General features: G+C 31.7%; 1 long non-coding RNA gene across 1 annotated transcript in view; it reads left to right on the top strand.

Moving 5' to 3' along the window:
- The first annotated feature begins 774 nt into the window (after positions 1-774).
- Positions 775-26,099, top strand: part of LOC139481820 (uncharacterized) — a 53,447-nt gene continuing 28,122 nt past the window's right edge. The window contains exon 1 of the long non-coding RNA XR_011654699.1: positions 775-899. This is a non-coding gene — a long non-coding RNA (uncharacterized lncRNA). The remainder of the gene's footprint in view (positions 900-26,099) is intronic.

Below are 26,099 nucleotides of genomic sequence, written 5' to 3'. Positions count from 1 at the left end.
TGAATATTCACATAATTCGACACTGGACTTTAAATATACACCCACTATCACATGTATCATTATCATCCAGTTTTAAGTATGGATATAAATTGTTAGGCTGTGAATATATGAAAACTTGATTTAAAAAGTAGCCCTAACCCTGTCGTGAAAAAAATCATTAACCTTATATTGCAGCCTGAGTGGTGAAAATAGGAGACCCAGTTTAAAAATCTCTAAATTGAAGAAAGAATTGGAAGAAGAAAAGTAGACCATACCATATATAGTTTTACTAAGAATCATCATTCATTTTAAAGAAAAGGATTAAAATGTCCTTATTCGTCAGTGGCGGATCCAGAATTTTTCATAAGTGGGGGCCCACTGACTGACCTAAGAGGGGGCCCCACTCCAGTCACACTTCAGTGATTCCCTATATAAGCAACCAATTTTTTTCCCAAAAAAGGGGGGCCCGGCCCCCCTGGGCCCCCTCTAAATCCGCCTCTGCTTCCTAAGAGAGGGCCCGCTACAGTAATGCTTCAGTGATTCCCTACGTAGTCAACTTAATTTTTCCTAAAAAATGGGGGACCGGGTACTCCCCCCTCCCTAAATCCGCCTCTGTTCGTGTGAACACAACAGTTCCATAGAAAAAAGTTACGGAAGTTTCCTGTCGTGGTGATTGGGTGATGTATAAACAGGTATGTTAAATACGTAATTCACAGTAACTTTTCATTGGACAATCCCATGTTTTGTTGCTAAAAATAAACCTGAAAATCCTAGTTTGTACGTCATCAGGGTTTACCTAGTAAATACACAAAGAAGACAGATTAATAGAATAGATATCGCGTGGAGATTTGATCACAAAGAAATTTAACAAGAACATGGATTTGTAAATGTTGAACAGCATTAGAACTAAAAACGAAAAGGTATTTATCTCCTTTTATAACATTTTTGTTTAAATAAAATGAAGTTATTTACTGTTCTATAATTATGATCTATATAACCATATATAAATATACTAAAAATAGTTTTTAACATGTTTAAATGGAAATACCTTGAAAATTTGTCAAACATTCAAGACAAAGGGATACGACTTAAACATCAGAAAAATATTATTGAAAGTTCGAGTTACATGTACTACATTTAATTTTTAGCATAAAAGCCAAGTTGTGATCTTGAAATGCGAAATTAACCTGAAAGTTTAAAAAGATTTGTAAGTACATCAATTTAATGTTTGTACATGTATGCTCGATAACAAAGACATTTCGGCAGGTGTGTATCTTGGTTTCTGAACAAATTTATTTGTCGTTGTACTGTATATGGTGTAAAAATGTATATGAATACGAGTAAGATACGAGTATAATACAAATTTAAACTGTACATATTTTTGGAATTCGAAGACTTAGACATACTACATTTTTATTATAAGAACAAGAAATTAGATGATTAAGGGGAATATATATTTATTTCACTCGTACTAATATATTTACCATTGATAAAAAATCTGAAAATTCACAGATTTTTAAAATATTGTTATTATAAGTATAGTAGTGTCACGCAATGCTGTCTATCAACTAACACAGAATAAAGATATACTTAGTCTATTGAGGTATGATAATTTACTAGTTATGATTAATATTTACGATTTGTAGATAAGTTTGTCATATTGTAACTAATATATAATTGTTTTATTACTAATTTTGGCATGTTTAGTACTTATAGTAATTGTCCCCTAAAGGTTCTATAGCTATAAACGCCTCCATATTGTTCGTGTTTCCACTCAAATACAATCATTGTACATTTTGATATAATATTTACTTTATACAATTATAAACAAAAATTGGAGTTTCAAAACTGGTAATATATCAGACATTACAAGGTTAGATATATTTTGAAAACTTAGTCTGTGCTATCTCTTTTTTAGCTCACCTGGCCAAAAGGGCCAAGTGAGCTTTTCTCATCACTTGGCGTCCGTCGTCCGTCGTCCGTCGTTAGCTTTTACAAAAATCCTCTTCTCTGAAACTACTGGGCCAATTTTTACCAAACTTGGCCACAATCATTATTAGGGTATCTAGTTTAAAAATTGTGTCCGGTGACCCGGCCAACCAACCAAGATGGCCGCCATGGCTAAAACTAGTACATAGGGGTAAAATGCAGTTTTTGGCTTATAACTCAAAAACCAAAGCATTTAGAGCAAATCTGACGGGGTAAAATTGTTAATCAGGTCAAGATCTATCTGCCCTGAAATTTTGAGATGAATCGGACAACCTGTTGATAGGTTGCTGCCCCTGAATTGGTAATTTTAAGGAAATTTTGCTGTTTTTGGTTATTATCTTGAATATTATTATAGATAGAGATAAACTGTAAACAGCAAAAATGTTCAGCAAAGTAAGATCTACAAATAAGTCAACAAGACCAAAATGGTCTGTTGATTTTTTTAGGAGTTATTGCCCTTTATAGTCAATTTTTAACCATTTTTCGTAAATCTTAGTTATCTTTTACAAAAATCTTCTCCTCTGAAACTACTGGACCAAATTAAACCAAACTTGGCCACAATCATCATTGGGGTATCTAGTTTAAAAATTGTGTCCCGTGACCTGGCCAACCAACCAAGATGGCCGCCATGGCTAAAAATAGAACATAGGGGTGAAATGTAGATTTTGGCTTATAACTCTGAAACCGCAGCCTTTAGAGCAAATCTGACATGAGTACAATTGTTTTTCAGGTCAAGATCTATTTGTCCTGATATTTTCAGATGAATCTGACAACCTGTTGTTGGGTTGCTGCCCCTGAATTGGTAATTTTAAGGAAATTTTGCTGTTTTTGGTTATTATCTTGAATATTATTATAGATAGAGATAAACTGTAAACAGCAAAAATGTTCAGCAAAGTAAGATCTACAAATAAGTCAACAAGACCAAAATGGTCTGTTGATTTCTTTAGGAGTTATTGCCCTTTATAGTCAATTTTTAACCATTTTTCGTAAATCTTAGTTATCTTTTACAAAAATCTTCTCCTCTGAAACTACTGGACCAAATTAAACCAAACTTGGCCACAATCATCATTGGGGTATCTAGTTTAAAAATTGTGTCCCGTGACCTGGCCAACCAACCAAGATGGCCGCCATGGCTAAAAATAGAACATAGGGGTGAAATGTAGATTTTGGCTTATAACTCTGAAACCGCAGCCTTTAGAGCAAATCTGACATGAGTACAATTGTTTTTCAGGTCAAGATCTATTTGTCCTGATATTTTCAGATGAATCTGACAACCTGTTGTTGGGTTGCTGCCCCTGAATTGGTAATTTTAAGGAAATTTTGCTGTTTTTGGTTATTATCTTGAATATTATTATAGATAGAGATAAACTGTAAACAGCAAAAATGTTCAGCAAAGTAAGATCTACAAATAAGTCAACAAGACCAAAATGGTCTGTTGATTTCTTTAGGAGTTATTGCCCTTTATAGTCAATTTTTAACCATTTTTCGTAAATCTTAGTTATCTTTTACAAAAATCTTCTCCTCTGAAACTACTGGACCAAATTAAACCAAACTTGGCCACAATCATCATTTGGGTAACTAGTTTAAAAATTGTGTCCCGTGACCTGGCCAACCAACCAAGATGGCCGCCATGGCTAAAAATAGAACATGGGGTGAAATGTAGATTTTGGCTTATAACTCTGAAACCGCAGCCTTTAGAGCAAATCTGACATGAGTACAATTGTTTTTCAGGTCAAGATCTATTTGTACTGATATTTTCAGATGAATCTGACAACCTGTTGTTGGGTTGCTGCCCCTGAATTGGTAATTTTAAGGAAATTTTGCTGTTTTTGGTTATTATCTTGAATATTATTATAGATAGAGATAAACTGTAAACATCAATAATGTTAAGCAAAGTAGGATTCACAAATAAGTCAACATGACGGAAATGGCCAATTGACCCCTAAGGAGTTATTGTCCTTTATAGTCAAATTTTAACAATTTTCATAAAATTTGTAAATTTTAACTAACATTTTCCACTGAAACTACTGGGCCAAGTTCATTATAGATAGAGATAATTGTAAGTAGCAAGAATGTTCAGTAATGTAAGATGTACAAACACATCACCATCACCAAAACAAAATTTTGTCATGAATCCATCTGCTTCCTTTGTTTAATATTCACATAGACCAAGGTGAGCGACACAGGCTCTTTAGAGCCTCTAGTTTTACTTGTTGTTCCGTGACACAGGTTTTATTTGGAAAACGAAAAAAGTTTCGGTATATGTCTTTTTGTACTTGTTATTCTGATACAGGTTTTATTTGTAAATGAAAAAAAGTTTTGGTAGTTTATATATTAGATACATGTTCATGTAGTTTCCTGTTTAATCATTCCGTCATTACGTCTAGACAGTACTCCTGTTTCGTAGTTATTATAATTTTCATGTTTTAGTTGTTATTATAATTTTCAAGTTTTCGTAGTTATTATAATTTTCATGTTTTCGTAGTTATTATAATTTTCATGTTTTCGTAGTTATTATAATTTTCATTTATTTGGAAGAATTCAAAATGATTAATATAGATAATTAATTGAAAAATGATAAGAGAACGACCATTTGACTTCAAGTTTGTGATGTTTTTTTACTAAAATATTATTCCGATCCCGAACTGATGATAACAAATATTGTAGTCAACCAGATGACAAAAAAATCTGATTTGTCTCCATACCTCATAGTGTTGAATTTTGAGGAAGAAAAAATTTCTAAAAAAAATACCAGTACCCCCCCTCCTTTTAAGTTGATGGTTGGTATACAGTGGGATGGCCTACAGATTAACAGGCTAACAATACGATACAAATGGCTCGTATCGGAATCTAATTACATTCGCACCCACACGTTCGCCCCATAGGCCAGGAATCTGTCGATTTGATTTATTTAAAAAGAAAATAAACAGGAAGTGTTCATTACAAAATGAATTGACAAACTAAATCAATAAATCAAAATAATTGTAAAATTTTAGCGATTTCTGTAATTTAGTTCTCTTTTTATTTCGATATTACCGCTATTTCTCCTATTAGTTCTACAGAAATTAACAAAAATGTATGCTTCTTTTGAAGGCAGATTGTGAGCGTAAATGAACGGTGACCCCATTTTTTTATTTCATTTTTCTATTTAGTATAAGATAAAGTTCATTTATAGACAAATATAGAGAAATCCTATATTAAATAAAAAATTTCATTTAGAACCGCGAGCCCCCTTAAGTAGTTTTAAAAAGAACAGCAAACAGATGCATACATGTAATAATTTCAATTATCACATTAAGGTGTTCTAAAAATAACAAGATGTATTATAATTGCCAATGAAACAACTCTCTACCCATGCTACCAGTGACCAAATGTCATAGAATTTTGGAAAACAATGATTCAGAAAAAAAACATAGAAGTACTGAAAACAATTCAGTTTAAAAGAACAAAACAAGTAGCCAAAATTGAACTTCCTTTATGTTAAAAGATATATACATCTTATGAGTTTTGAGAACGTTTTTGTATATATAAACACGATGCATGATTTGAATATCATATAGTTATTTAAATACACAGCACATGAACATTGTACATTTTATTTGTATTACTGTTAATTCAGAAATTATTGCGATGTTTTTATCATTGCGAAAAATGCGACAGGGTTATAATCGCAAAAGTTTAAACTCGCATTTTAGTCTCAAATAACAAAATCGCAATAATAAATGTACGCAATAATTTCTTAATTTACAGTATATGAACAAAACTGACATTTTTATCGTTTTCATTTGGAACTAATGGCATTCGTAAAAGTAAAGTAGCTTCAAAACTGTTCCTAGAATGCAGGTATCAAAATGATAAAAACATATCATTTGACGATATGTACAAATGTACTACTGTAAATATAGAAATTCTTGCGTGCATAATTTCTCCCTTTAGTAAGAAGATAAACTGCTTCGCTGAGCGCAGCTGGATACGCAAAAATGGACATAATATTCAAGCTTGATACAGGTCTGAATTAGGATTGTAAATAAATATTTGACATATTATAGCTTTCTGAACAAATGTAGTCAAAGAACTTGAAATTGGTTATATGAATTGAATTTATATTCAATTAAAGATTTTTTGCTTTGTGCAATGCACTGTGCTGTTGCGCAATACATAGTTAATCTGTTGTCAGATTATAAACAAATAAAGTTCAATTTCTTCTCAATGTCATATTTGAAATTTATGAAAATCAATAGCCTAAGAGAGATTACATCAATAGCTATTCATAATTCACCAAAGTTTCATGAGAACTGCTGAAAGCATTTTTGAGTTATTGTCTGAAAACTGGAAAATCTCCTTTTTTTATGAGTAAAACCCTGTAACTGGGAAAAGTAAAATCTAAAATTTATAAAAATCTAGAGGGAGCTCATGTCAAAAGATATAAACAATTCACCAAAATTCCTTGCAAGTTGGTGAAAGCATTCTTGAGTTATTGTCAGAAAACTGGAAAATCCCCCCTTATTAACGAATAAAACCCCAAAACTCGGAAACGGTAAATCGGAAATTTATAAAAAAAAACAACACGAAAGGGAGCTCACGTCAAAAGATATAAACAATTCACCAAAGTTTCATGCATATTGGTTAAAGCATTTTTGAGTTAATGTCCGACATGTTGACGACGGACGGACAGACGGACGGACTGTCAACGGTATACCATAATACGTCCCTGAAACGGGCGTATAAAAAAACCTATTTGATGGAGATAGCAATGCTCAACAGTCTTGAAAGGTGTAAACGAATATGCAATACCAAGCCCTTAACGAATTACAGGGCAGTTTTTTTAATAAAAGGGGATGTAAGTGTAAATAAGTGTTTCGGACAACATAAACCTGTTAATGGCGCTATTGAAATTGTAACTCATAAAAGTCTTTGAAATTTCACATCTGCTGTCAAAATATCCAGCAAAGTCTGAAACTGTATCAAATTTGTTTTTTCTATTTATTCGAAAGCATTATTCAAAATCCTATAGCATATGAAGACGTTTTCTTCTCGAACATTACGAAGGTAACTGGTTTCGAATTCATTTAAATTAAACATAAATGCTGTGCACTACAAAGTCGTGTGCAGTTTCATATTTCTATAAAATAATGTTTAACTGCATATGTTATGGTCAAGTGATCAATCGATTTTGTCAAAAAATATAAGCTTATAATATTACTGTTATGTCATTCATAAGCTTTATTTTTTGCATCTATGACATGAGATACAGAAGAATACTTCTTTGAATTGTTATGCTTCATATCTGTTACGTTCTATCCACAAAATTGCACACAAACTAGTACGGTATGCTTATGTACATACTAAAATATGAATCATAAAATGTAATTCTATAGAAAAAAACAACCATGAAAATGATATATACTTAGCTATACATGCACTTATTACAAGACTGTTTCAAAAATTGACATTCATGTGGTTATAACAAATATAATAAAACTGAGCAAACAGCGCACGATACACCTTTATGGTGCATATTGAAATTGTAATTCCAAAGAATACATTGGTTATTTCGCAAGAATTGAATCGTATATACAAAATCCAAGAATTATGTAAAAAAGTATATTATCATGTGTGTGTATGACATTTATAATAGTCATTATTTAACGTGTTTTTAATTCTATATAAACATATAGTTATTTGAATATTGCCAGGTGGGTCGACTTCTCGGGTGTGCACAAAAACTGATAAATGCATTGACTTTCATACTCAGGATTTAAACCATTTATACTTTTCAAACGATATGGACCGGTTTATATGTATTTCTTGGCAATGGTCACCTATGAAATACTTTGAATATCCTGTTAAATAGTGATTCAACTTGTTTACATCCGCAGTACTAGTGACACCGTTCTGTACTTTCACTTTGCGATCTCAATATCATTGTTTGTTCAAGTTAATACCTTATCAATGCTGAAAAATTTAGTATTTATTATGAGTGTGCCTCCCTTTTCATTAACATTGTCTATATTTATGATAGAACATATTGAAATGTTCTCTTAGTTTTATTTGCTTTGAAATTCAACTCGGACAAGAAGGGTAAAATAAGGACAACTTGATCAGTTTCTTTATTAAAGATTAACACAATCTGTATGTCTTTTTAAACGTTACTAACCAAAAGACGTAAGAAACGTTCCCTTTGATTGCATGATTTGACGTTTTCTTAACGTCATTGTCAGTGCAAAAATAGGCTAATAGGAGCCTGCAGAATAACATGGCAGTCTGAATCAGTACTTTGAACCGTCAACTACATTTTATATTGACCACCCGTTGCATTGTTTTATCTGTTGAAAGCTGGATGTGCATTTGTTGTTATTGAAATAACAAGTAAAAATAGTGGTGAAATATTTATCATTGTTACGTAACTCGTTTATTACAAATCTGTTTCTTCACAATGCCGTTGAGTTAAACGATTCTTCCCATCCTCCTGGTTGAGTTAAAAAGTGTAATATTAACCCTTCATTTGTTACAATATAGCAAGGATTTACAGGGTGTTGCATATGGCTCAATATCTTTAATTGTTTTTACATAGGCGGTAATGGTAACGTTTTTCCTGTAGCTCAGTCCATATCGTAAACTTGGATATGTATGATAGCTCGTTTCGAAGCTGTGACATTTTCATATATGTGGTTAAATTTTCGGGGTACGAAGTGAGATTACTTTTTCCGTAAATTAGCAAACCCCGAACATCCTTTTGTGATGCGGCTCCTTGTGGTAAAATATCCCCTTTTTAACACAATAAGTTCTTTGAAAATTTAATACTTTGAACTCATTCAATAGCTCCATAGTTTTTACACATTTATTCTATGGTCCTCTACTTTCCTAATCACCACAAATAATTAAGTTCAGTCATTTGTTAAAAATAGAAACATGTCCAATATCACTACACAGAGATTTTTTCTTTACACGTGACTTTTGAGTTCCTCATTTCGAGGCGCATTATGGATGTTGTCCCATATTGCAATCCATAGCTCTGATTTTTCCAAATATTTTTATGTGATCTTCATCGGTATGACATTCTGAATAAATCTATGTATTTTTGTCCATTTCTGAAAAAAAAATAAAGTTGTTTCAGCACTATAAGGCAATGACACTTTTATCGCTATATTTATTTATTTTGAATACAAAGTGTATGCATAATTAATTTCTTCCAGTATACCTTCACTAGTCAAAAGAAGGACAAAACATCTGAATGTAACCTTAAATTACAACACACAGACCCTGTTAAAGCATTCAATAAAATTTTCTGGAGCCTAAAAGTACATTTTGACAGAGAAATTATGCAAAAATGAAGATTTCATAAAAAAACACCAAAATACTTAATTGTTCTAGCCAGTGGAAACCTTGTATTTTATACGTTAGATACACTATAAACTACTGTAAAAGTCATTGGAATCATATAATTAGAGTGCAATGAAGTGCAAATTTTCAAAACTTGTTCTTTTACATAATTCTATTTGAGAAAAAATGTTTTTACATGTATTTCAGTGAAAATCTTTTATCAGTGAGATATCGGCATGATGTTTTAAAGGAAACATTGTGGCATCACACGTAATATGGCGTCATTAACTAACGACATATCAAAATTATGCTAATTATAGTTTGCAGTGTTACATGAAGAACAGTTGCCGCAAGGTTTAACTTGAAATATGGAGTCGAAAAGATCAGTAACCAAGCATTTTCATTTAATACCAAGACCATAGCAACAGTTTTCATATCAGTATATTTTTAACATACCGACTGTAATTTGAATTGCATAAATACCATAAATAAACAATTTAGAACTTGCCAAATAAAACAAAATGCTTACCAGTTATTCAGGACTTTTTAAAACCTGTAGTTTGCCATCTCAGGTTAAAAAGTAATGATATGTTTGGAACTGAAATAAGACAAAAAAATTACTGTGTTATTATTTGGTTTAGATACATAAGTATTATTGAGAGAGCAAAAATCAAATTCTTGAAAGTTTTATCGCAAAGAAAGAAAAATGCTTCTCCCTTGTGGCTTATCAACCTTCATTTAAATCTTTTATATTAGCAGCAACGAGTGCTAGCTAACTAGCTTAATAGTTGAAAAGGTGCAGCAATATTGTTTTCAAAAGTTTTGTTGATCCTCTCCCTTTTTCACTGAGAAAAGACAATATCTTGTGATTTGCTAGTGTGCATTACATCCTTAATACATGTACATGTTTGACTGTTTATTAACTGCATATGATATCTACTGACCATGGGTCAAATTATTGGATAAAAGCACATGTGATGATGTATTTCACTTTACTCGTATGAGTGTTATCTCCCTTGATTATCAGTTATTCCTGTAAACCGGAGTGATAATTACATAACAAAGACTGTATTGTGTCATGTTTACTTACAGCTAAAACTATTATGTTAGTCTATGCCTTTTTCAATTCATAAACAAATTCCTTTCGGATCTCTCGGGGGTGTAAACAAAGTTAGAATTGTGCCTAAAAAAGTGTTCAGCCCCGTGCCAGTAATGCATTTTAAAAGCGAAAATTTCATTGAGTATTTGCTGGTATTTATCTATAATGGTTATCTAAAATCATCTGGGATATCTAGGTATAAATTAAAAAAGTACTAACCATCATTTTCACACTTTTTCCGGGTGTACAAGGTGAAATCATCCATAGATCACTCTAAAAACTTCTGATTAATCTTTTTTGTAAATTGGCTCAATATCTTTAATTGTTTTTACATAGGCGGTAATGGTAACGTTTTTTCCTGTAGCTCAGTCCATATCGTAAACTTGGATATGTATGATAGCTCGTTTCGAAGCTGTGACATTTTCACATATGTGGTTAAATTTTCGGGGTACGAAGTGAGATTACTTTTTCCGCAAATTAGCAAACTCCGAACATCCTTTTGTGATGCGGTTCCTTGTGGTAAAATATCCCCTTTTTAACACAATAAGTTCTTTGAAAATTTAATACTTTGAACACATTCAATAGCTCCATAGTTTTTACACATTTTAGTCTATGTTCCTCTACTTTCCTAATCACCACAAATAATTAAGTTCAGTCATTTGTTAAAAATAGAAACATGTCCAATATCACTACACAGAGATTTTTTCTTTACACGTGACTTTTGAGTTCCTCATTTCGAGGCGCATTAGGGATGTTGTCCCATATGTATAACAATGTCCCCTACCAGAATTTAGCAACGTTTTGATGAGCTGTTACTGATAAGGGATAATTTTAGTTGTTACTAGTGTAGCTAAATGACAAATCGACAAATAAATCAAAACAGTGCTTCATTTTTAATACCCAAAATGACATAAAGTTTGGATGAAATTAATTCACACATACTGGCGTCAGGTCGAGATTTGTGAAAGATTTCCTTAAAATGCCGTGAAAATCCGTATTTCTTAAACAACAAATCGGAAAGGAGAATGTTTTTTTTCAAATACCACAAAATGTAAAGATTGGAAATAATAGGAATACTGGATTTAGTGAACAGTTTGTGAACACTTAAATAATCTTATGTGTTAATGTTCGGAACGGCAAAATCAAAATAAAACAAATGAAAAGGCAGCTTTATTTGACAATTGCAAAGTTGTTTTAAAGTTTCTAAAAACGAACAAAAGTTATCATTCGATATATCGACGGATGAACGAATGGAGGAACGTACTAGTAACGGACTAACGGTCTGGCACTTGTTTATCATACTAATCAAGTGTGTGTATTACCTTTAAAATATAATATAACAAAGATTAACAGGGTGTTACAAATAAATTACAAAGTCCCTTACCAGAAGTATGCAACATTTTGATGAGCTTTAATGATATGGGCAAACATTTAGTTGTTACTAGTGTAGCTAAATGACAAACCGATAAGTAAATCAAAATGGTGCTTCATTTCTTAATTCCCACAATGAAATAAAGTTTGGAGGAAACGAATTCAGATATACTGGAACTCTGAATCAACTAATCTAAAAAAAATTAATAAAAAATCAATCCCCCGTTACCAAAATTTAGATTCATCTGCCAAAAAAAAAATAGGTATAAACCCTCTATATATAAGTCCGTCTGATAGGACGCAACAGTTTTAAATATAATCAGTTTTATTTTACAGAATTACATATATAAATCATGAGACATTTTTAGAAGCAACTTTTATTTGAAAGAAACAATTTTGAAGATAGAAACAAATCAAAATAGATTCTCAACTTTTTATTATACTACCAAATATCTCATGAAAAGATTCAAGCATTGTTATAAAATATCCCGATAAAAGCACAGACCTTCAATAAGTTTTCTTCATACATGGGCAACATTTTTTCACGGAAATCGCTCGAGCAGAACGTAATTTAACTGGATCACCTATTTACAATAACAGGTCACCATGATATATATCGAATATCTAATCAACTGAATAGGAAATATAGAATATATCAGTAATATATCGAAGAAAGCAAACGAGTATGAACGAAAAAGCAGATATGTCGCTGGTTAAAATCCTTTTTTTAAGGAAGTAAATATGTATAGACACATTTCGTTTTAAATACATTTATTACTTTTCCCTTGTTTTGCACATGTAGATATTCATGATTGGATCTCGAATTATAATTAGTATCAAAAACAAAAAAGTATTTTGTACATATATTCAAGGTATTATCATTGCCATATTAGATATAGAAATCTATAGTCAGAATATGGACTTGTCGTTTCATAGATTAATCTATCAGGAAAGTTATAGTATAAAAGTTTGAATAGTTCGAATTGTTATGACTATATTTAGGATTTCAACGAAAAATGTTCAATTATATTTTTGACATATCCAAGTTAGTACAAAATAAATGTACTGCAAATAAATCTCACTTATCCCGTCTATAAAAAAATCAATCCAATCAGACCTCACAAAACGAATTCCTGCCCCCCCCCCCCTCCCCCCAAAAAAAAGAAATTTGAAATTAAAACAAATAAGTTCTGACAATAAAACATGCTCCGAGCAAAACTTTACCTTTTCATTGTTTTTCGTCGCCTCGCGTAATCTATCGCAAATAAAAAGTGTACACTAAAGTTCAGCACTAGTTCTCCACGTCCAACTTGTCTATTATATATCAATTTCAAACAATGCACAGAAATGCTGATTTGTTTTATATATTTTTGCTTCAATGTTTTGGTGAGCACATGCAAATTACCATTATTGAACATAATATGTTCATTTTACATTGTATTTGCATTTTTTTTTAACAAAAACATTTTTTTTTTGTATATTTTCATAATGACATATTGGCTGTCGTGAGAATATAGAAGCCCCTCAACTGAATTCAGAATGCGGGTATCAGAATTGTAAGAATGTATTTTTTTAATGTTATGTGCAACTGTATTTAACCCGTTTTTCAATTTTTGATGAGAAAAAGAAATTAATCGAATGAGATATATTTGTATCAAAATTGATCAATCCACCAAGATGTAAATGAAAATGTAATGCATGCCGTTTTCACTTAACATTCAGATACAATGTAAAGATGCGTAAAGTAAATTGATGTAGTTTTAAACGGACAAGAACAAAACATGAAAATCAAATTTGGACAGAAACTGTTCAAATCGAAAAGAAAAACATATGCAAACGTTTTTTCTCATCAATGAAAAATATATATTATAAACCTCATATGCATTTTATGAATTGAGACAAAATAAAAACATAGCAAATGGAATACAAATTTTGAAATTACCTTCAAGTTGTATTGTCCAATTTCCTATTATGCCTCTGTCTATAAATACTCCAATACTTCTCACTTCAAAATGATCTGTATTTGTCAAATTTCCCAAAACGTTTTCACCAACAACAACCCCAGTTCCTAATTTAATTTCTCCATCCGCCCAACTAATCCAGACTGATATTTAAACAGTGCAGTTCAGTATATCCACGGTGTCAAAGACTACATATTTGAAACTTTCAGGATGGAGCGAATCGTTTGTGCGGTAGTCAATGTACGAATAGACATTATAATTACCAATGCTAATCTCATACAATGGTTTTGACGAGTTTCTGACATCATAACTTGACAGAAGGACATGTGCATTATAGCATGCCTTTATTTCAAACACTAAAGACTTTATTTCACTAAGGCCTAGGTTATATCTATTTACGTCAATAGTGTAGTTCATGATATCAGCTGTATTCCCTGCATAAACAGCACCATCAACCTTTGTTGATACATTGGTTGTTATCTGTACACCTTCAATATATAAACTAACATTATATCATTTTTATTGTAAATACATCGTTTATATATCATATAAATAGAAAGATATAAAAAGATGCATCAGGTGAATATTGAATCTGATATTGATTTACTATCTATCTATAACTCTGATGAAACTTTATATAATATCCACTAATTTAAGGTCAGATATAAACATGAATTCATTTGAATTTCTGTTCAGATAGATATTAAAATTAATACCCCTTAAGTGAATGGTGATAAGATAGGCTGATCATTTGATGTATTCAATTGATATCTTTTTTTCTTAGTGGTCCGACTACAAGCTCTTTTTTTGGTAAAATTTCAACTGATCTGTTGCCTTATAAATTTTCTTTGCTCCCTAATACATTTAATGTATACTGTATAACTCTAGGAATGTGGACAAAGAAAACTAAACTGAGGCAAAATTTGGGTCAAAGCAATATAGCAAAAGTCCTAATTGATGGGAATACAATACATGTAAATAAACGACAATTAATTAATTAATTAATTACAGACTCCTGACCTGCGACAGGTACATTATAATGTGGCGGGGTAAAGCATTTTTGATCGGTGCTAAACCCTACCCTACAGAATGTTAAAGGGTGAAACTTTGCACATTTATTTTTATCAGATCGGTATTTAATTGCCCACAATAATTTACTATTATAGTAAAGAGTTTTAAGTATTTGTAGATTTATTGCTTTAGTGAACTTTAGAAAACTGTCTGATTGACCGTTAAATTTAATGTATGATGCAGCTGTGTTTTAACTGTAATCATTTATAATTAGAAGCCATATAATTTATGTCTCTGTTTGTTAATATTATGTCCCTATAGTTGTGTGGTCTGGGGATGAATGACGATTTTATGTGTGAGAAAGTGATGAAAGTAGAGATTTCAGAACTTCGTCTATCGCGACGTCTGTTCTGAATGATGTGGAATTTACTACTGAATATGGAATTTCGGAAATTCGTCTGTCGCGACGTCTGTTCTAAAGGATGTGAAAATTAGTACTGAAAATTCTTATCTCGCCAAAATTATTTCAGATGTTCTAAGGTAAAATGGTAATACATGTTATTCAAATCCGAAGTTTTTGTGTCGCCAAAATCAGAGGATGATGAGTAAATGTGAAAAGTGTGTAATGTTAGTTGATATGGAATCAACAGTCAGTGTTTTGGAAAATAAGTGTGATTTTGTGTATAATGTTTATGTAGCTAGAAATTGTTTGTATCCGTGTATTATAGAATTAAATATTCTGTGTGATTTTTCATGCAACGTAGATTTAGGAAATGTTATTATGTTAATGATAATGTGTATTGAAGTAGTTTGGCGTCATTGGGCTCCAAGACAGTTAAAAACTTTCGAACAAGCCTTATGAAAGAAATTTGTAAACTTATAGAACAGCATACCATCCTGAAACAGATGGCTTATTGGAACGTTTTACGGAACATTAACCGCAATGTTATCAATGTATGTTAGTGGACACTAGCGTGATTGGAACACGTTTATTCCTTTTGGATTGATCGTTGTACGAAAGTGTACAAGAGACTCCGTTTTTCTTAATGCATGGCCGTGATCCGGTACTACCAGTGGAAGCAGTGACGGGTCCGCCTACTATAACGTATACCTCGAGTGACGATTACAAATCATGAAGGGTGACTAGACTGCAAGAGGCATTTACACTAGCCAAAAACAATTTACAAGCAGCTCAGAGGAAGCAAAAAGAACAGTATGACTTGAAGTCTGGTGTGATTAACTATGCTATTGGTGAAAAGATATGGGTTTTTAATCCAAGTATAAAACCATGACTATCGACAAAATTGTTCCTAATTGGCATGGACCATATATAATTATTGATAAATTTTCAGATGTGAACTATAAAATTCAAATGTGTGATTCGAAAAAGTCAGAACAAACTATACATGTTAATCGCATCAAACAATTTGTAGATCCTGATGATAGGCCCATTACAGATGAAGGAGATATTGGTCCGAACATTGATTCAATTGAAAATAATGACAATACAATGGTGGAAATTTTAGATACAATGCGATCACGAAATGAGTCTAAGAGATAAGAAAAACATTATTTTGTACAGTATGAGAATGGTGAGACCATGTGGGTAAAAGAGAATGATATTAAAGATTTTGCCATTATAAATGATTTTCATATTTCGAATGAGAATGCATAGACATTGAATTTGTTTAAATGTGTTAAAAAAAACAACAAAAAAGAAACATATAATGAAAAAGAAAAAAAATATTGTATATATATATATATACCATGTATGAGTAAAAGTGTGTTTGTGTGTCGGGACGCCACAGTTAATTTGGGAGGTATGTCATAGGGTGAAACTTTGCACATTTGTTTTTATCTAAGATCGGTATTTAATTGCCCACATTAATTTACTATAGTAAAGAGTTTTAATTATTTGTAGATTTATTGCTTTAGTGAACTTTAGCAGACTGTCTGATTGACCGTTAAATTTAATGTATGATGCAGCTGTGTTTTAACTGTAGTCATTTCTAATTAGAAGCTGTATAATTAGGTCTTTCCACTTTTCTGTGGAAAGCATATTGTATTTGTTCTGATTTTTTTTTTTCTTCCGCCTAATTTTGTTCTTGCGATAAACATTTGTTTCGCAATATGTCGCTTAGATATTTGGTATATGATATCGAACAGTTTATGCGCTTTTGAAATTTACCCTGCGTAAACGAATACTTTTCTTTGTAGGAGTTATCTCCCCAAACACTGTTTTCCTTGTTAGCGCAACTCCTTCGCAACCGTAAAATATTATGACAAATTTATTTTACAAAATTACTCGTTATATCCTTCGCATGATTTGTCCTATTTTGACCGAAGCGATATGAACGCTCCATATGAGAGTTATTTCCCCTTATGCATTTGTTATAAGTGATATGCATTTCTATCTTGTAAACCATAAGTGCTAGAGACCTAGGATCTTTTGATTTGAGGTCCTTGGTCCAAAAAAATGAAAATTAGGTCAAGGTCAAAGGTCAAGGTCATATTTGAGATCTTCATATGTCTTTGATTTCCCTATAATTCTTAAATGGTTATAGATACAGAAAATTTAAGCAGTGAAAAATGTTAAGGACTTCAAGGGGCAACTTTGTTACATTATGACTATATTGGTTTTACCATTGTGTAAGGGACATAATCCCCATTGATGGTTTATATAAAGCCATTATTAGACAAAACTCTTAAACAAAATGACATTGACCCATAGGGTCTTCTGCAATGACATTGTGAAGAACTGACCTTGACAAATGTCACAAGGTCAAAGGTCAAGGTCATGTACATATGTGATTTGGGGCACTACTTGAAGAGTTTTATGTGTGTTTGCCTGCCAACCAACCAACCAACCAACCAACCAATCAATCAATCAATCAATCATGATCATGATCAATCAACCAATAATTATCATGATCAATCAATCAATCAATCACGTTTCCGTCTCGTGTGTTTATCATAGGGTTCAAGATCTTCTTTGTTTCTTTTTCGCTGTTTCAACTGACCCTATCCAACGTGTTTGACCAAACAACCAACCAACTAATCAATCAATCAATCAATCAATCAATCAATCAATCATGATCATGATCAATCAATCAATCATGTATCCGTCTCATGTGTTTATTATACGGTCCAAGATCTTCTTTGTTTCTTTTTCGCTGTTTCAACTGACCCTATCCAACGTGTTTAACCAACCAACCAACCAACCAACCAACTAATCAATCAATCAATCAATCAATCAATCATGATCATGATCAATCAACCATGTATCCGTCTCATGTGTTTAATATACGGTCCAAGATCTTCTTTGTTTCCTTTTCGCTGTTTCAATTGACCATATGTGTTTAATCAACCAACCAACCAACCAACTAATCAATCAATCAATCAATAAATCAAGTAATCAATCAATCATGATCATGATCAATCAATCATGTTTCATGAAAAATTGAAATTTAATATTGTTCTTGCGTCACTTCTGAAAAAAAATAAACATGTACTCTGAAACTACAAGTACAATCGACCTCAAAATTTGCAGTCAGCAGGGCATACATGTACTTAAAGTTTATAAAAAAACTTGGTGCAGATATCTCTCAAAGATTTTCCTAGAGAAAAGAAATGGCAATGCCGTAAAAATCGCTTGCAAGGTCCGTAAATCTCAGTAAAAACTTACAATAAAATGTCCGCTCCGAGATTGAAATACTAATCTGTGTTACAAACAGGTGCTGAAAAATGTACAATATCAGAAAATAATCAATAAATGTGTTTTAAAGTTACACCGGATCAATTAAATCCAAAACATGCACTGCCCGTGAACTGTGATCCAAATGTCAATTTCCTACAATGACAAAAGAAATTACATTGTGTTTATTCCGTCTCTATACATGTTGTCTGTTCAAAGTCCCCACCTAAAAAGAAATAAAAAGACTAACTTTTCGTTATTATAAACCCGTGTCACGTGATGTGGCGTGCGCGCTGTACCTAAAATAAAAGAAAAACTTTCCAAACTAAACATGAAACTTCTCCGGTAACAATAATATAGACCCCATACAGAAACAAACAAACAAACAAACAAACAAACAAACAACACCCCCCCCCCCCAATTCAATTAATTTTAAAGGGGGAAAGACCGCCTACAATTGCTTTTTTAAAGCAATTGATTTATATTTATTATTAGGTCTTTCAACCTTTCAGTTGAAAGACCTATTGTTTTTGTTCTGATTATTAGGTCTTTCCACCTTTCCGTGATTTTGTTCTGATTATTTTTTTTTTTTTTTCTTCCGCCTAATTTTTTTCTTGCGGTGTAAAAATGTTTCAAAAGATGTCGCTTAGTTTTTTTGTATATGAGATCTATACGCTTTTGAAACTCACCCTGTTTAACCTAACACTTTTCTTTGTAAGATTTATCTCCCCAAACACTGTTTTTCTTGTTATCAGATCTCCTCCGCAACCGTAAAAGAAAGCGACAAATTTATTTTTTCAAATTGCTCGTTATATCCTGAGGATGTTACGTTTTATTTTGACCGAAGCTTTACGAAGACCCCATATGAGAGTAATTTCCCCTTTTGTATTGAAATAAGTGAAATAAATTTGTAACTGGAAAACCATAAGTGATAAAGGCCTAGGGTCTTTTGATTTGAGGCATTTGGTCAAAAAGTATGAAAATGAGGTCAAGGTCAAAGGTCAAGGTCATGTTCAAATTTTTGATTTTGGCTTGTTATCGCTTCTTTTCAGAAATCATATAAGATATCGACAAAATACTTTCACACAATTGTTAGTCGCGACATGTAGTTACACATAAATTTGAGTCGAAAGGGTACGTAAACATTTGATGCGAGTTTTCCCCCCTTTTATATCTAATATCAGTCGTATGGTAATATAACTCATTAACAATATAAAGTAAAGACCTAAAGTCTTTTGATTTAAGGTCCTTGGTTTATGACCTTGAAATTGAGCTCAAGGTCATATGTTAATTTAACGTTCTAGATTTTGACCTTTGCTTTTACCTCATATGTATTCATGTCAAAGCTATTAGACTTTTTGCATTAGGTTGCAAGCACTATGACGTTGAAAAAGTTAACCGGAAGTGACATTTTGTAAACCGGAAGTAGCTAATTTTTGTAATAAATTATTGTCAAAGTATGTAAAACCATATATTTTTGGAATCAGCTTCAAGTAAACTATAAGACAGTACCGGAAGTAACATATTTTGAACCGGAAGTAGACAATTATCTCCCTTATTTATATCTTTTTGTATAGAAACCATATTTTTTTGGAATAAGCGTTCAATAAGCTGTCATTTGACGCTAAAATTGACATTTAAAACTAAATTTTAATATTTTCATATAAAAAAAGGTCTTAACTGGTGGAAAGACCATCAATGGTTCTCTGAACAATTGGTTTTTAATATTGTTCTTACATCTCTTCTGAAAAAAAAAATCCACATGTTTGTTATCAGTTAAACTCTGAAACTACAAGTCCAATCGACCCTAAACTTTGCATTCAGCAGGGCATACATGTACTAAAAGTTCATAAAACAACGTGGTGCAGATATCTCTCAAGACTTTTCCTAGAGAACAGAAATTGCAATGCCGTAAAAATCGCTTGCTAGGTCCGTAAATCTCAGTGAAAGCCTACAATAAAATGTCCGCTTCTAGATTGAAATACTAATCTGTGTTACAAACAGGTGCTGAAAAATGTACATTATCAGAAAATAATCCTTAAATGTGTATTAAAGTTACACCGGATCAATTAAATCCAAAACATGCACTAGCTGGGGAACTGTGATCAAAATGTCAATTTCCTACAATGACAAAAGAAATTACATTGTGTACATTCCGTCTCTATTATACATGTTGTCTGTTCAACGTCCCCAAATAAAAAGACTAAGTTTTCGTTATTATAAACCCAAGTCACGTGATGTCTCCCCAATCTGGCGCGCGCGCTGGCCTGAAATAAAATAAAAACTTTCCGAACTAAACTTGAAACTTCCCCGGAATAATATAGACCCCTTACAGAAACAAACAAACAAACAAACAAACAAACAAACAAACACACACACACACACACACAAACAAACAAACAAACAAACAAACAAACACACACACACACACACACACAATCATGTTTCAAAGGGGGGGAAAGACCGTTTACAATTGCTTTTTGAAAGCAATTGATTTATATTTATTTTTTTTTTTCTTCCGCCAAATTTTTTTTCCCTTCACTGTTTTTTTGTTTCGCAAGATGTCGCTTAGATATATGGTATATGATATGGAACAATTGATACGCTTCTGAAACTGACACCGTGTAACAAAAACCTTTACCATGTAAGAGTTATCTCCCCAAACACTGTTTTTCTTGTTATCTCTAAGGCTTCGCAACCGTATAAGAAACCGACAAATTTATTTTTCCAAATTGCTCGTTATATCCTCAGGATGTTCTGTTTTATTTTGACCGAAGCTATCCGGAGACTCCATATGAGCGTTATCCCCCCTTTTGTATATGATATAGGTGATATGCATTTCTAACTGGTAAACCATAAGTGATAGAGACCCAGGGTCTTTTGATTTAAGATCCTTGGTCCAAAAAAAGGAAAATTAGGTCAAGGTCAGAGGTCAAGGTCAAATTCTAAATTTTGATTTGGGCTTATTTTCACTTATTTTCATTAACTTTATAAGATATCGACAAATTATTTTTACTAAATTGTAAGTTGCGACATGTCGTAACTTATAAAATTTGGTTGCAAGGGTGCGTAGACAATAAATGGGAGTTTTCGCCCCTCTTATATTTAGAATTATGCGTAAAGTGATATTACTCATGAACCATACATATTAAGGAACTAGTGTCTTTTGATTTGAGATGTTTAGTCTATGACCTTGAAATTGAGGTCAAGGTCATAGGTTAATTGGACGTTCTAGATTTTGACCTTTGGTCGAAATTCATATTTCTACATCATAAAGCCATAGGAACTGACATTTTCAACTGAATTTTAATATTTTCATATCAAAATAGATCCTTTTTGGTTGAAAGACCTTCAATTGTTCTCTGAACAATTGGTTTTTAATTTATGTCTCTGTTTGTTTATATTCTGTCCCTATAGTTGTGTGGTCTGGGGATGAATAACGATTTTATGTGTGAGAAAGTGATGAAAGTAGTGAAGGCCTTCACGATAATAAAAGTTGGTAAATGTTGAGATGCGGGAGAGTGGAGGATAGTTAATGAGAGTGAATGGATGTGTCTATATATCAAACAATGTAACATAATTGAAGTGTATATTTCTGAACCTGTTTATAATTAACATATATATCTGAACATGGGTCTTGAAAGCCAGTGCCTTATAACAGCTCCGTGACAAGAAGAACAGTTGTGTAACATCACATCATTAGAATAAATTTCCAAACTCAGTTGTTAAGATCGTTACCCATCTGATATGTATAAAGCACAATAGAAAATTAACAAAAAAATAGTTACTGAATGATAATTCAAAGTTATATAAACAATGAAGTAAATGTTTGTTTTAGATTAAATTTGATCAAAGGAGTCCAGACATTAGACCGAATTTTACAATTTGTTATTTTGTTGTACTGTTATGCAACTGCTAAAATAATTTCTATGTTTGTTAGAAGCAGAGAGTCTGCAATCTAGCGTTTGGTGTTGGTTTATCTGCCATCATTTTATTTTGTTTTATGTATTGTTTAGAACATTTTCGATCGATGGTTTTACCTTTTGATTTGTTTCACATTTTGTCATCTACGAGATTTTTTTTTATAGCGTGCTAAACAATATGAAATGTGTTTATTCAAAAAGTTTTAACTGTGACCTGTATTTGTTACCACCTTGTCCAGTTATCCTCAGTGGAACGTTGCTCATAAAGGCAATCATACCTTTTCCCATTATGTTCTTTTAAATTGAACTGACTAAATCATGTAAGTAGGATTATAAGGGTACTGAAGCAATAGTCAACACGAAACATCAGAATTACGAAAAAGAACACTTCAAATATCCATAGAAAGATACACCTTTAGTCACAACACAAAAAACTGTTTATAAACTTAAAGAAACGACAACACAAATAAAAATATATGTTATATTCAATTTATGATTAATTGAATATCAACTAGTTCTCAATTATTTAATCCTTTTTAAAGCTTGTTATACTGTTGTGAAGAATTAGTTATATTGGAATTGCTTCGATATTAAGATATGACATTTCAAAGGCCCTTTGAGAAGCGACGTAAATATATAAATCAAAACTCAACTTACCACCAGCTTTAGAAGTCAGGAAACATAAAAGTAGAATTTCAAACATATGTTGTGTCTTGAAAACCATATTCAACATGTTGATACGTTCCAGTTAACTCTAAACAGTATGCAAACTTTACATCAATGATGTCCCCTTATATACTCGATGCTTATTTATAATTGATCAAATTTGATCGATGTTTTAATATGATAAAAAGCTAAATAATTGGAACTTATTGCGTTGTTACTTTTGTCGAAGTAAAAACCAGAAACAGTGCATTTGACACTTGAGATTTAACATTAATGATTGAAAACAATATATTGATAATGTTTTAAAGCTGCATCTCCATGTGTATCAGACAGTAAACAAACTGAAGATATTTAACAATAAAACATAAAATTGTGCAGCCCGTAATCGTTATGATATTATTTTTTTTTAAATTTTACGTTTATTATTTCAATTTGGACAGGTCTTTAAAAAAAAACTTAATTATTGGTTTTAAATGAAAAACTATTCCGGTCAACCGAAATACTTTCATATTATTAAACGGAAATTGTCAATGCAATGCAGCTTTATCCTTACACACAATTCTGTGGAAGGACATGCATGTTTTATTACTAGTATAAGACTGCATTTTTGCTATTTTTTACGATTATTTTGTTAATGATTCCTTGATCTATTTCCATACTTTTTGATTGATAGTGGTTTTTAAATATCAAGAATAGATATATAATTTTGTGTTCTGTAATGCCGTCAAAATATGCATTTCTGCCTTTAGCAGATTTTCATTGTGCAGTACTTTTAATATTCAATCGAGCTCGGACGGAACCTATGCTTATTACCTACAGCCAATAAACACTCTACCATACAATTATTACTGAACAAACGAGTTTGCAAAATAGAACATCCATATAAAATTATCTTTAATCGAATAATATCTTACAATGGAGTATTGAAACGCGGTGTATATTTAGCAATCCCATTTATATCCGTTTTAGTTGATTAACAATTATAGTAATCTTGATTTAAATCTCAGATTTAAATATTGTTTTATCGAGGCAAATATATGTAATGCGATTGCTTCATATGTTGTTTTGAAGTATATGTTGCATTATAGCGTCCTGGATATGTATAATTGAATGATATCTAGTTTGTATGTAGTAGTAAATTTGAAAAGACTGTCTGTATGTATCCGGTTAGTCTTTGCATACTTGATATTTTTTTCGAAATTCTGTTTTCAAATTAACTTTTACTGCAGTCAATGTTGTTCCGCTTCTTTTAAATTTTACGTTTTGTATCTCAATTTGGACAGGTATTTTAATTAAAACAAATAAACTATTGGTTTTCAACGTACACACTAATCTGGTCAACATCAACACTTTTATTTTATTAAACAGAAATTGTCAACGCAATACAGCTTTATCCTGACACAATATGCTGTGGAAGAATTTGAATTATTTGTTATTACTACATGTAGTATAAGACTGCATTTTTGCTACTTTTAACGGTTATTTTGTTCATGATTTCTTGATTGATAATGGCTTTCAAATACTAAGAATAAATATATACTTTAAACGTTGTGTAGTGTTTTAAAGCATTGCAAATATTTAATTAAATTCTAATACCATCTAATTATGCATTCCTCCCCTAAAATCATTAGCATTTAATCGAGATCGGGTTAAACCTATGCTAATTAAGTACAGACAAAAAATCTCTACCATACAATAATTACTGAACAAACGAGTTTGTAAAATAGTATATTATTATAAAACTATCTTTAATCTAATAATAACTTTCAATGGAATATTGAATCGCGGTGTATATCTAACAATTACATTGACAACCGTTTTAACAGATTAGATATATTATAATTATTATAGTGATCTTGATTGTAACATAGTTTACGAAGCCAATATATTTATTGTGATTGCTACATTGATTGTTTTGAAGTTTATGTGATATTATAACAGAATATACAGTTGAATGATATTTAGTTTTTATGTGGTGGTAAATTGGAAAGGACTGTCTGTACGTATCGTGTTAGTCTTTTTCATAGCATTCCAGGAAAATTTAAAAATCATTTCATGAACTGATACTTTTGCTTAATAAAACAAGTAAAAATATACACAAATTATATCAATACATGTAGAAATATGGAATATGTGTTTATAAGACAGCAACCCAACATTAACAACACATAAATTTAGGCTGACGTTAACAATAATCAAGTGTCTTTACAGTTAAATCTATAATATAAACCACCTAGTCGCCCCAAGACCTATAACTATAATTGAAGTCAATTTTATTTTGTATTTTGAGGTTTTTATTGTCAGGCATACCATATCATTTTTTTTCAGCCAAACTTAAAAAAAACAGAAAATTTCCCGATTTCCCGAAAACTAGAAAACATAGAATATTTTCGTTTTAAAACAATGCACACCAACATCATTGTTGAAAAAATGTTGTACTGGAAATTGTTTTTTGCCATTTTTCAATTGTCCAACCCCGCTCAAAATGAGTACAGGAGGGCTTCATAATAAATATATTTGTTATTTTGGTGAAATCAGATGCGTACAGAATTTTACACTGAACAAGAATGTACACCCTTGATTGCATCAGGATAAGTAATACCCTCGATGGAAGGGTAATCCCTCTATGGAAGGGCAATCCCTCTATGAAAGGGCAATCCCTCTGTTGAAGGGTAATCCCTTTATGGAAGGGCAATCCCTCTATGAAAGGGCAATCCCTCTATTGAAGGGTAATCCCTGTATGGAAGGGTCATTCCTCTATGCAAGTATACACATCATATAGAGGGTTTCTTCCCACCTGTTTAAGGCATTCATATTATATCCCATTATTTTCTGTTACATTGAACTAAAAAATAGATTTAAAAGTTTACTGAAGCAATAGACATCATGAAACATGTCTTTTTTTATGGAAAAAAAAATATAAAATATAAAAAAAAAACGAATTCATATAGTCAATACACCAGCAGTGGCATCGACCCAGTTTTGATTTTGATAAGGCTGAAGATGTTAAGGATGAGTTATATAGCCACCTATGGCTGTGGATTCATTAATATGAATTTTTGTTTGATACTTATTTTCGTGGA

Source organism: Mytilus edulis, chromosome 7 (genome assembly GCF_963676685.1).
Source record: "Mytilus edulis chromosome 7, xbMytEdul2.2, whole genome shotgun sequence".
NCBI lineage: Eukaryota > Metazoa > Mollusca > Bivalvia > Mytilida > Mytilidae > Mytilus > Mytilus edulis.
This window is presented reverse-complemented; position numbering and strand designations above follow the sequence as displayed.